The sequence below is a fragment of the Scyliorhinus torazame genome, chromosome 13, assembly GCF_047496885.1.
Source record: "Scyliorhinus torazame isolate Kashiwa2021f chromosome 13, sScyTor2.1, whole genome shotgun sequence".
NCBI classification, from domain to species: domain Eukaryota; kingdom Metazoa; phylum Chordata; class Chondrichthyes; order Carcharhiniformes; family Scyliorhinidae; genus Scyliorhinus; species Scyliorhinus torazame.
In genome coordinates this window covers 128,484,284-128,497,600 of record NC_092719.1, presented here as the reverse complement: position 1 = coordinate 128,497,600, position 13,317 = coordinate 128,484,284, and the positions used below count along the sequence as shown (strand labels likewise).

General features: G+C 48.0%; 1 long non-coding RNA gene across 1 annotated transcript in view; it reads left to right on the top strand.

Moving 5' to 3' along the window:
- The first annotated feature begins 3,656 nt into the window (after positions 1 to 3,656).
- Positions 3,657 to 13,317, top strand: part of LOC140387722 (uncharacterized) — a 44,220-nt gene continuing 34,559 nt past the window's right edge. Inside the window, exons 1-2 of the long non-coding RNA XR_011933976.1 lie at positions 3,657 to 3,731; positions 5,478 to 5,587. This is a non-coding gene — a long non-coding RNA (uncharacterized lncRNA). The remainder of the gene's footprint in view (positions 3,732 to 5,477; positions 5,588 to 13,317) is intronic.

Sequence of the window (13,317 nt, the reverse complement as noted above, 5' to 3'; positions counted from 1 at the left end):
GAGGTGTAAGTATCTGTGCTGGTGGAAGATGCGGGTGACAGCTTGTGGCCTCTTCAATGTTGGTGCTCGAAATGTCTCCCTCGGAGTTGTCCAGTGGCTGTGAGGGTGGTCCAGGTTGGTCTGCTAATGGACCTGCAAAGGAAGGGAGATGGCATTAGTATGGGGCAGGGAAACACTGATAGTAGAAAGGTCACTCACGTGAGGCTTGTGCCATGGCTGGGTGTGTTGTACCTTTGGCCCGACCTCGCCTTATGCACAGGTGCGTTCCTGCTCCTCAAGGGCTCGTTCCTCAAATGGGGTTTGGGTCTTGAGATCTAGCATCCGGCTGGCTGTGCCCACTCATGTCTGTTGCGCTTGAGTTTGTTCTGCAAAGAGACAGGTGGATTGGATTGGATTTGTTTATTGTCACGTGTACCGAGGTGAAAAGTTTTTTTCTGTGTGCAGCTTAAACGGATCATTTTGTACATTAATAAAAAAGAAAATACATAATAGGGCAACACAAGGTACACAATGTAAATACATAGTCACTGGCATTGGGTGAAGCATACAGGAGTGTAGTATTTATCAGGTCAGTCCATAAGAGGGTTGTTTGGGTGTCTGGTAACCGCGGGGAAGTAGCTGTTTTGGAAACTGTTCATGCGTGTTCTCAGACTTCTGTATCTCCTGCCCGATGGAAGAAGTTGGAAGAGTGAGTAAGCCGAGTGGGAGGGGTCTTTGGTTATACTGCCCGCTTTCCCAAGGCAGCATGAGGTGTAGATGGAGTCAATGGATGAGAGGCGGGTTTGTGTGATGGACTGGGTGGCGTTCACGACTCTCTGAAGTTTTTTGTGATCTTGGGCCGAGCAGTTGCCATACCAGATGGTGATGCAGCCAGATAGGATGCTTTCTATGGTGCACCTGTCAGTTGGTAAGAGTCAGTGTGGACATGCCAAATTTCCTTAATTTCCTGAGGAAGTATAGGCGCTGTTGTGTGTTTTTGGCGGTAACGTCATTGTGACAGATTTGTGGTGATGTGCACACCTAGGGAAGATGGGAAGAGTGTAGGTAGCATTTGTGCTACGTCAGATGGGGATGAAATGTGGCATGCATGGGAGGTGAACGGGAGCAGGGGTGTGAAGGGTGCCGGAGCTATGGGATGTTTATGTGGGGGGGGGGGGGTACATGGAAAATGCTGTCACCCCGCGAGGTGGATAGGAGTGAGATCACGGTGGAGATGTGAGGACTGTGTTAAGGGGTGCTGAGGGAGACATCAGGAGGCTGAAGGATCTTTGTATCCTCGTCACAGCTCCCCCTTCCACCCAACTTTCTGTCATCAGCAAATTTTGAGATATTACATTTTGTTCCCCTAGCTAAATCATTAATATATATTGTGAATAGCTGAGGTCCCAGCACCGTTCCCTGCGGTACCCCACTAGTCACTGCCTGCCAATTTGAAAAAGACCCGTTAATTCCTTCACTTTGTTTCTTGTCTGCCAACCAGGTCTCTACCCATCCCAATACACTACCCCTAATTCCATTCACTTACATTTTGCACGCTAATCCCTTATGCGGAAATTAGTCAAAAACCTTCTGAGATTCCAAATATATCACATCCACTGCCCCACCCCCTCATCAACTCGACTAGTTACATCCTCAAAGAATTCAATCCATGCTGACTCTATCTGAACCTGCCACTGTTTTCTAAGTGCTCAGCTGTTAAATCTGTGATAATGGATTCTAGAATTTTCCCCACTACTAACATCAGGCTTACTGGTCTATAATACCCAGTATTCTCTCTACCTGCTTTTTAAAATAGTGGAGTTACATTAGCTACCCTCCAATCTGCCTTCAATCGCATCGATTTCCCCAATTCCATTTCTCTACTAATATTGATCTCCTTCAGTTCCTCCCGCTCACTAAACCATTCCCCAATGATCTCCTTCAGTTCCTCCCTCTCACTAAACCATTCCCCAAGTGTTCCCCAACATTTCTGGTATCTGATTTGTGTCCTCGTTTGTGAAGACAGAACCAAAGTATGTATTTACTTGCTCAGCCATTTCTTTGTCCCCTATTATTCATTCCACTGTTTCTGATTGTAAAGGACCTACATTTGTCTTCACCAATCTTTTTCTCTTCACGTACTTATATAAACATTTACGGTCAGTTTTTATGTTCCCTACAAGGTTACTCTCGTACTCTATTTTCTCCTTCTTAACCAATCCCTTGGTCCTTCTTTGCTGAAATCTAAACTGCTCCTAATCCTCAGACCTGTTGTTTTTCTTGGCCAATTTGTATGCTTCTACCTTGGATCGAATACTATTTCCTGCCAGTGTTATGCGCTTCATTGCAAATAATTATGTTCTTCTGGTTTACACCATGGATTAGGGTGAGGAGTGATTGAGGACCATGCACAATCTGCCCTCTGCATCTCTTCCTGTTACTGCTGTTGGCATTTCTATGGTTCCTCTGGGAATGAGGTATAAATGGTCACCATGGACTCTGTGACGTGTTGTGCTGGGCAGGCCAGCCCAATAGCTTCAGTAACAACCACCTATTGGAGACAACTTTGCTTCAGCAATTCCATCTCCACTATCAGTGCAATCCAGCAGGTAGCTTGACAGGTTCTGAAAATTGCTGTCAGGAGAGATACCTTAAATTGAAAGGTTTTGTTGAAGTATTATGTGGGTGTTCTGTCTGCTTGACAGATGAACGATTGTATCATAAATAAAGGAAATGTTCACTCTGAATGGCCTACTTGTGTATTCTGATAATGCTTGTGCTGCATTTTCCCCCTTTTGCCCTTGGGAATTAAATCTCAACATAGAATTTATATTAACTTAACACGGCATAGTCAGAGAGAGGTGCTGGTTACTAATAGCGATACAGATCTCATTAAAAAACTACCAAAAATTGTTTTTGTTAATGTTATCACAGAGGTCAAAATATAACTGCATACAAACATATCAATTAGGGGCAGGAGTTGGCCACTTAGCCCCGTGAGCCTTCAGTAAATTCATGGCTGATCTAATTTTAACCTCAGCTGCACATTCCTGCCTCTCTCAAATAAACTTTCACTCCCCTGCTTCTCGAGTTTCGAGACTCAAAGGCTCAGCCTCAACCATGTTTTTTTAGGAAGGGAATTGCAAAGTCTCACAACTTTGCGAGAGAGAATTTTTTTCCTCATCTTTGTCTGAAATGGACGACTCCTTGGGCTGGATTCACCGCAGCCCCGCACCGAAATCACGTTTGGCACGGGAGCGGAGAATCAAATTTCCTGACGGAATCGGGCCCGGCGACACTCCGGCGATTCTCTGGGCCCCGAATATCCGCATGTTTGGGAATTACGCCGGGCGGCTGGGGGGCCATTGCCAGAGGCCCGTCCAGCAATACTCCGCTCACGACCAGCCGACGTGGAACTAACGTGCTATGGCCAGTAGGGATGCTCGCGTGGCGGCTGCGGACTCAGTTCGTGGCTGCCCTGGTGGGGGGGTGGGAGGATCGGGCACCGGGGGGGGGGGGGGGGGGGGGGGGCCTTATGGGCAGGAGGGGGAGAGATTGGGCCGGACGGATCCTCAGGTGCGCAGCCGATCAGGGTGGCCTAGTTTCTTTGTGTGGTTCCACGGTCCGAGCCCGCCGCGGCCGCTGGAGGCTGCCGCCATGCGCATGCGCGGACTCGGAACCGGACTTGCGGGGTCCCGTATCCGGAGCCAAAGCTGCGTGAATCACTCCGGTTCCCTGCTAGCCCCCTGAAGGTAAGTGAATCGGGTTGTATTTTTTCAGGAAACTCGGGAGTGCAATGCCTGCATTTTTATGCCATGTGGCAACATAACCCCACTCTGGGAGAATCCAGCCCCTTGATTTTAAACAGTGGCCCCTAGTTTTAAATTCCCCCACAAGGGGAGACATCCTTTCCACATCCACCCTGTTATAGTCCCCTCAGGATCTACAACTGGTTTTGTAACTAATGGGTAGCTAGTTCTCTGAAGAAATTTTGGCAAAGTAAAATAGTTAATGAATGGGAAAGAGCAAACATTAAAATTTTTTTAAGCTAATAAGCCCGTTTCCTCACAGCGAATCTCCACCAAAAACGCTTGCACTCACTACAATGTTGAAAACAATTGTTCAGAGGAGTTTTCTGCTGGAGATTGAGGGTAAATTCCAGAACTAGTTAGAATCATAGAAAGTTTCCGGCACAGAATGGCCTGATCCATCGTGTCTGTGCCGGCTGAAAACGAAACCACCCAGTCTAAGCCCACTTTCCGGCATTTGGTCCGTAGCGCTGCAGGTTACGTCACTTCAGGTGCAGATCCAGGCACCTTTCAAATGAGTTGAGGGTTTCTATCGCTACCATACTTTCAGGCATCGAGTTCCAGATCCCCAGAACCCTCTGGGTGAAAAAGGCTTTCCTCATTCCCCTCTAATTCTTCCACCGATCATTTTAAATCTATGCTTCAGTGTGACTGATCTCTCTGCTAAAGTAAATAAGCCCTTCCCTTCTATTCTATCCAGGCCCCTCACAATTTTGTGCATCTCAATCAAATCTCCCCTCAGCCTCTAAGCAGACCAACCCCAGCCCATCCAATTTTTCCTCATAGTTACAACTTTCCAGCCCTGGAAACATCCTCGTAAATCTCCTCTGTAACCTCATTATATCCTTTTTGTAATGAGGTGATCAGAACTGCACACAGTACTCAAGTTGTGGTCTAACTAATGTTTATATAGTTCCAGCTTAACCTCCCTATTCTTATATTCAATACTCCGGCTAATAAATGAAAGGATTCCATCTGCCTTCTTAACCACCCTATCGACCAGTCCTGCAAGGGATCTTGGACTGAGTCATGCGGAATCCCACTGGAAACAGCCTTCCAATTGGAACACCTATTACCCTTTGCTTCTGCCACTGAACCAATTTTGTATCGAGCTTGCTACACTCCCCTGGATTCCGTGCACTTTTCTTTTTTTAACAAGTCTGCAAAATGGGACAGTTGTTTTGTGGCAGGGATCTATAAAGGACCTAGAGGACACACGCCAGACAAAGTGGATTGCAGTGGCAAGACATGATGAAAATAACATATATCATATCAGGGGATACAGTCTACCTGTGCAGAGATTGGAAACCTGGAGGGAACCAAACTTCAGAGCAGCAAAAGCCCATACAGAGAGAGATCAGTAAAGCCATATTATTATAATGATGTTGGGCATTAAGGCACTTAAGATTTTGAGTTTAAAAAGTAGCTAAATAAATTTTTTTTCCTCACGATCTCTTTTTTAAAAAAAATTTAGAGTAACAATTTTTTTCTCCAATTAAGGGGCAATTTAGTGTGGCCAATTCACCGACCCCGCACATCTTTGGGTTGTGGGGGTGAGACCCACGCAGACATGGGGAGAATATGCAAACTCCAACAGTGAAAACACTAGGGAGGAACTCAAAAGATCATGCAAGAATTGTTCCTTGACATCATTAAATAAACCAGTGTTTTTCAAACTTTTTTGCCCAGGGCCCATTTTTATCAACCGCCAATCTTCATGACCCATGCTGGCCGATCCTCACGACCCACGCCAGCCGACCTCCATGACCCGCCATTTTCATTTACCTTTAATGTGGCAGGTGAGCCTTCTTGATCCTCACGATCTCTTTTTAAAAAAAAATTTAGAGTACCAATTTTTTTCTCCAATTAAGGGGCAATTTAGTGTGGCCAATTCACCGACCCCGCACATCTTTGGGTTGTGGGGGTGAGACCCACGCAGACATGGGGAGAATATGCGAACTCCATATGGACAAGGTCCTCACGATCTCACTTGCTTTGTCATTCAGTGTTACATTTTTGTTAAGGACTTCAGCTGATGATTTAAGTTGTTGCTGCATCCTTTGAAAAAAATCAAGAGGTTTGTCCTCGAACTCATTTAGTCTTCAAATGCCTTTGAAGTTTTGAGGGTTTTAATCTTCCATTTGCCAGTACATAACACATATGAGCTTTGCATCCTGATTTGCATTTCCACAATTAACAAGCCCATACCTCAAGTAATCATCTTTGTACAGCTTTGTTCCTGATTTCAGCTTCTTCTTAATGGGTTGTTCACCAGAGGCCCTGGAGCTCACACCAACACTGCTATAAAATGGAGGAATCGTCTCTCGCCCAGAGCACGTGACGTCAGTGTATATGAGGTGTGACTTGCTCTGTGCCGCTGCTTTTGGAGAGAAGACCCAATTGATTTTTTAAAAGAATCTGCTTCTGGGTCAGTGCGCTGACGTCAGGAGGAGGCGTTCTGCCTCTCTGGGCTCTGGGCCTGGGCACGATTGAGGGGGCACACATGCGTGGGATCGCCGGCATTCTGAAAGCCGGTTCTGACCAGTGGGCACTTCTTGCCGCGATTGGGAAAGGCGTGATCGATGGCTCCGCAACCCTCCCGACACCCGCCCGCGACCCACCCATGGGCTGTAACCCTGAGTTTGAAAATTACTGAAATAAACAATTGTTTCACACTGGCCAGCCCCTGGATTTTCTGACAAACGATGTTTGTTTGATTTTGCAGTTACAAATATATACAATCGCTTAAAGCCTAAAATAATCTAAAATATTAATCAAATTCTTCTGGTTAAATCCTCAGTTGATAATGTTCCGAATGCATGATTAGGGAATAACTAGGCCAATGGTTTTGTGCCCTGTACAATCAGTGAGGATCCACTGCAGTGCTGTATACAGTCTGATTCTAACTATGCAAACTCTCTTGGACGATTATAAACCACAGCCACTGCTATCGAAGATACAAAGGATGACCTGTTTCATAGGAGGAGATTAGGATCTTTGCTACATCGGTGTCATTGCGCTGTGGTCGAACAGAAAGGAAGAACAGAACATTTTCTTAATAAGTGTATCTTCACACACACACTTCTTTCCCTTTGGGGAATAGTGGGGGAAACATGAGGCTGGATTCTCCGCCTCAAGCTGCCGGTAGCGAAGTTACCGATTAGTCAGAGAATCCAGCATCGAGGTGCCTATCTGTTTCCATTGTTCCGGTCCCCTGCTGGCGTCGGGAGTGAGGTTTGCGCCCCGCGCAGGCGGGAGGATGCCTTTAATAAAAAATTTAAAAAATTCTTTATTCTCCTTTTTCGCATTTTCCCCCAAATTTACACCCACCAACAACAAACGATAATCAGTAACAAATATGTCAATCCCCATATCAATAACAACAATCCCATCCTCCCACCAAACCCAAAACATTCGCCCACATGTTCACAGAACAACTGACAAAAAGGAACCAGGAATCCCATTAACACCCATCGCCCCCCTCCCCCCCGGCCCTCCCACCCACCTACCCCAACTAATGTTCGATGTTATCCAGTTCTTGAAAGTGCATAATGAATAATGCCCATGAATTGTAGAACTCCTCTGTCCTTCCCCTCAGTTCAAACTTAACCTTCTCAAGAGTCAAGAATTCCAACAGATCCCCCCGCCACGCCAGGGCACTGGGTGGAGAGGCTGCCCTCCAACCCATCAGGATCAGTCTTTGGGCGATCAACGAGGCGAAGGCTACAACATCTGCCTCCGTACCCGTTTCCAACCCTGGCTGGTCCGACGCCCCAAATATGACCTCACGGGGGCCTGGGTCCAGTTTCACGTGCACCACTTTAGAAATTGCCCTAAAAACCTCCTTCCAGTAATCCTCTAGCTTTGGACAGGACCAAAACATATGAACATGATTAGCGGGATCCCCCCCGCAACGTTCACACACATCTTCAACTCCTTCAAAGAATCGGCTCATCCTCGCCCTCGTGAGCTGTGCTCTGTATACCACCTTCACCTGTATCAGCCCCAACCTCGCACACGAGGTGGAGGCATTCACTCTCTGGAGCACCTCACACCAGAACCCCTCCTCCATATCCTCTCCCAACTCTTTCCCCCACTTTGCTTTGATCCCTTCCAGTGGTGCCTTCTCCTCTTCCAAAATAGCTCCAATGACCTCTGACACTACCCCTTTCTCCAGTCTCCCTGTCGTCAGCACCTCCTCCAGCAATGTGGAGGCCGGCTCCTCCGGGAAGTTCTATATCTCCTTTCTGGCAAAAATCTCGAACCTGTATGTATCGAAACATTTCCCCCTGCTCCAGACCATACTTCGTTTCCAGCTCTTTCAATCCTGCAAACCGACCCCGAAGAAACAAATCTTTTTGTGTCTTAATCCCCTTTTCCTCCCATTTCCGAAAATTTCCATCCCACCTCCCTGGCTCAAATCTGTGGTTCCCCAGAATCGACATTTCCCTTGACCCTGCCCCCAACCCGAAGTGTTGGCGAAACTGCCTCCAAATTCTCAATGAAGCTATTATTACCGGACTCCCTGAGTATTTCCCCAGGGCTATCGGGAGTGGCGCTGTTGCTAGTGCTTTCAAGCCTCAACCCCCTGCACAAACTCTCCTCCATTCTGACCCACTGAAAATAAACCCCTCTGACCCAGCTCCCCACCTTCTCCACATTTGCTGCCCAGTAGTAATACATCAGGTTCGGAAGACCCAAACCCCCTGCCTGCCTTCCCCCTCTGTAGTAGCACCTTTCTAACTCTGGCCACCTTCCCTCCCCATATGAACGACGTAATCCTTCCCTCAATCTCTCTGAAAAAAGCCTTTGGCAGGAAAATCGGCAGGCATTGAAAAATAAACAGAAATCGTGGCAACACATTCATTTTAACTGCCTGTACCCGACCCGCCAGTGACAGAGGGAGACCATCCCACCTTGCCAGATCGGCTTTCACTCTCCCCACCAAACTAGAAATGTTGTACCCCCTACACTACCGGGCAATCTGCACCCCCAAGTACCTAAAGTGAGTCCCTGCCCTACGGAATGGCAGCCCCCCCAACCCTGCCCCCACACCCTGCCGAGATACCACAAAATACTCACTCTTGTCTAGATTCAGCTTGTACCCCGAGAAAGACCCAAACATTCGAAGTAGCTCCAATATTCCCCCTATCGACAAACTCGGTTCCGACACATATAACAGCAAGTCATTGGCATATAAGGACACCCTATGCTCTATCCCCCCCGTACTATTCCTTTCCATATCCCCGAACTTCTTAATGTGATGGCCAATGGCTCAATCGCGAATGCAAACAGCAGGGGGGACGTAGGACATCCCTGCCTAGTCCCACGGTGGAGAGAAAAGTATCTTGAGCTGATGTTGTTTGTGCGGACACTCCTTATACACCCCTCGGCTCCTTATATAGTAGCTTTACCCAATTCACAAATCTTGGTCCAATCCCAAACCGCTCCAGAACTGCCATCAAGTACCCCCCATTCTACCCGGTCAAACGCCTTCTCAGCGTCCAATGCCACAACCACCTCTGTTTCCTTCCCCTCCGCCGGTGCCATAACGACGTTCAAAACCCGTCTAACGTTTGAAAAGAGCTGCCTCCCTCTCACAAACCCTGTCTGATCCTCACCTATCACCTTCGGAGGCACTCCTCCAGCCTACCCGCCAGTACCTTCGCCAATACTTTTGCGTCCACATTCAGAAGTGATATGGGCCTATACGACCCACACTCCGTCGGATCCTTATCTTTTTTTAGCAACAGGGAGATCGATGCCTGCCCCATGATTTGTGGCAACATCCCCTTCCCTATCGCCTCTTCAAACATCCCCACCATCAGGGGTGCCAGCTTATCCTTCAATTTTTTATAATATTCCATCGGAAACCCATCCGGCCCTGCCACCTTCCCCGACTGCATCCACCCAATCGCATCCTTTATCTCCTGATCCCTTATCGCTCCTTCTAATGTAGCCCTGTCCCCCTCCTCTAACCTCTGGTACTCCAACCCATCTAGAAATTCCTGCATCTCACAATCTCCCCCGGATGGCTCTGACCTGTACAACCTCTCATAAAATTCCTCAAAAACCTTGTTAATCAGATCCGGCACCACCACCAACTTCCCTGCCCTATCCCTCACCTGCACAATTTCCCTTGCCGCTGCTTCCCTCCGGAGCTGCCCTGCTAACAGACGCCAGGCGGGAGGATGCCTGTTTGATTCTCCGGCCTTCTGGGCTGGGAATCACATGGCCAAGAATTATTACTGGTCTTGACAAAAGTAGTCCTGATGCAGTGGACCTTGAGGGGGACAGGGGGTATTTCTTTAAAGGGGGTGATGGTCAGCCGCAGACCTCGCTATTGGAACGGCCACTTAAAATGATAGCCCGATAGCCGCCATTTTGCATTTTGCAATTCTTTTGCATGGCTAAGGATTGGGAATCGCTTCCTGAATTGTGCTCCAGCAGGTGAACAGCGTTGCCGAAATGGAGAATCCGGCCCATAGATTCCCTACAGTGCAGAAGGAGGCCATTCAGCCCATCGAATCTGTACCGACTATCCGAAGGTTTTCTGACTTCTGCAGATTTTGTCTGGGATTATCAGCCTGTTTAACTGCATTATGAACACTCCTTCTATGGCCCAGTGCTGGTGTTGGCTCTGAACCCAGAACTCCAGAGGTAGGGACACTACCACTGTGTCACAAGACCCCCCCTCGTCAGCAGGGCAGTTGAGGGAAAATGTAATAAATGCTTTCAAATCGATGGAGGGACTCGATAGAGTAAATAAGAAGGAACTGTTATGGCGAGAAGGTGAGTCACAAGTGGACATAGATTTAAGGGAATTGCCAAAACAAGAATAGGGGAGATGAGGAGTATTCTTGTGTCCGTTGCGTTGCTGTGATTTTACTACACAGCCTGAGATGGTGGTGGAGGCAGGTTCAAAGGGAATTGGTTATATACATCTAAAAATCTACAGGAAAGTGTAAGGAAATCGGTTTTGTTTGGCAGCTCTTTTAAAGAGGCAGCGCAAAGGTAATGGGCCAAATGGCTATCGTCAGAGTCTATAGAAATAAAAGTGGAAGGGACGGGAAAAGAGAAAATGTCATAAATTTCTCTGCTGTGGAAAAATAAAATATTTCCATTTTTGGCTACACTGTAAGGATGTTCACATCGGAGTTAGTCACTGTAACACCAGTGTTTATGTCAGCTTCACGTTTCAAAGGCCTGCAATTCCCTGGGCCTGCCAACAGATTATGTTTAAACTCCAAACAAACCTTGACACTGGAAAATGTGTTTTATGAATTGGGATTGCTGTTGCGTAGCTTTGTGAACTGTGAGAGTATGTCAGGCATTGGGGCGAGGACAATGGGAGCTGCAGGACTTACTGTCTGTTCATTCTAATCGACAGACAACTCCCACGGGTGTGTGCATCTAAATCCCCTGTAGGATATTCTCAATCCCTGCTCCAGGACAGAAAGCTCTGCCCTAGGAGTGCAAATTTGTAAAACCCACCTAGAGTAGGCATGTCTGGCTCCTCTCATTAGATATGTGGAGGTCAGCCTCAGCAGCAGAGTTACATGCCATGCTAATCTCTACATAGAAGCATTGGAGGAAGGTTACAGAAGGAGGCCATTCGATCGTCTTGCCTGTGCTGAATCTCTGCAAGAGCAACTCACCTAATTTCACTCCTTATCTATCCTTGAAGCCTTGCAGATTTTTCTCTGCACATAATCATTCATTTCCCTTCTGAAAATCTCGATTGTGCCTTCCTCCACCACTCTTTCACGCAGTCCATTGCCCAGCCTAACCATTTGTTGCATAAACACATTTTTTCTCATGTTGGCACTCTTTCTTTGGCCAATTACCTTCAATCTGTGCCCTCTGGCTCTCAACCTTTTTGCCAATGGGGATAATTTCTCCCTATCGACTCCTCCAGATCCTTCATGATTTTGAACACCTCTAAAAAGCCTCCTTTTCATCTTATCTTCTCCATAGGAAACAGATTTGTTCTGCAGAGAGTGAGCGTGGTTTCGATGGGCTGGGTGGCCTCTTTCTGTGCAGGAAATGATTCTGTGACTCTCGGGAGAACAGCCCCAGTTTCTCCAACCTATTCATATCACTAAAATTTCTCATCCCTGGAATCATTCTGGTAATTCTTTTCTTGAACCCTGTCTAATTCCTTCACATTCTTCCTAAGGTATCGAGGAATGGATACAATATTCCAACTGAGGCCAAACCCAATGGTTTATAAACATTCATCATTGTGGATGTGGTGGCTCGAAACATACACTAGAGGCTTCCAGTAATAAACCAAAGGGTTTATTGATGAAAAGCAAAGGCATTTGATAACAGGGATAGAACACGATACAACAACCCTAACTCCCTGGTCCACACTGCCAGGGGTCCTGCTCCCAGGGGCCCGCACAAACTCCCCATTGACCGGGACTCACACGCTCCCGAGCAGGTCACATGGTCAGTGGAGCTCACCTCCTTAAAGGGGCCACATCTCTCCTACCCAAAAACTATGTACAAAAGTTACAATTGTTAACAAGGTCAACTAAGGAAAGAGAGTCCATTAAAAAGTCAATTTGTCTGGAGACCGACAGGCTCTCGTGGACCTCCGTAGACCAGCCACAGACGCGGCACTTTTTTGGGCAATCGAGTGCTCCACAGTTGATACCACCTCAGGAGGCCCCACTTCAATGACAGACGAACTGGCCTCACCGACGTTGACAGGCACAGCCGGTTGAACAGAAGCAGGAATCCCTGGCTCGCATTGGCTGGACCGGGTTACAGGAGTTTTCACGATGCTCATTGGATTTGTTCACCCCATATTGGGGTCGCCATCCTTCGACTCCTTAGGTGGTCAGCGGGATATCTCATCTGGGCTGCAGAGGAACTTGGAGTGGGAGGGGAAAGATCCAGCCGCCATTGTCCAACAACATAGGAAGAACAAGGATGCAGGTTCTGCTGAAGGAATATGAGCAGCTAGAATCGAAATTAAAAAGCAGAACCAAAAAGGTAATAATCTCTGTTACTGCCTGAACCACACCGGCAGGACCTGGCAGGTAAGTTGATGGGGGCAGTCCTCTGGAGGGTGTGGGGGTATCCGACCCCGGGGGGAGGGGTGGCCCACAGTGGCCTCACCCGCGATCGGGGCCCACCGATCTGCGGGCGGGCCTGTTCCATGGGGGCAGTTCTTCCTTCCACGGCGGCCCCTGTAGGGCTCCGCCATGGCCGGCGCGGAGAAGAGAACGCGCGTGCAGCAAAATACGTCGGCCGGTCTGTGCATGCGCAGAACCACGGCAGAGGTTCCTCACAAGCGCGAGTTCACTCCGGCCCTTCGCCGCAAGCGCGAACTCGCGCCATCCCTTCGGCGCCGGTTGGAGCGCCGCCAACACCTCCGGCATCCACCTAACCCCCGAGACAGGTGAGAATTCCTACCTTGGGGCCCATTGACGCCAGAGTCATTGGTGCCGGTTTTCCCGCCGGCGTGGGGACTTAGTCCCCGGAAGGGAGAATCCCGGCCTTTGTGTCTGAAAGCACA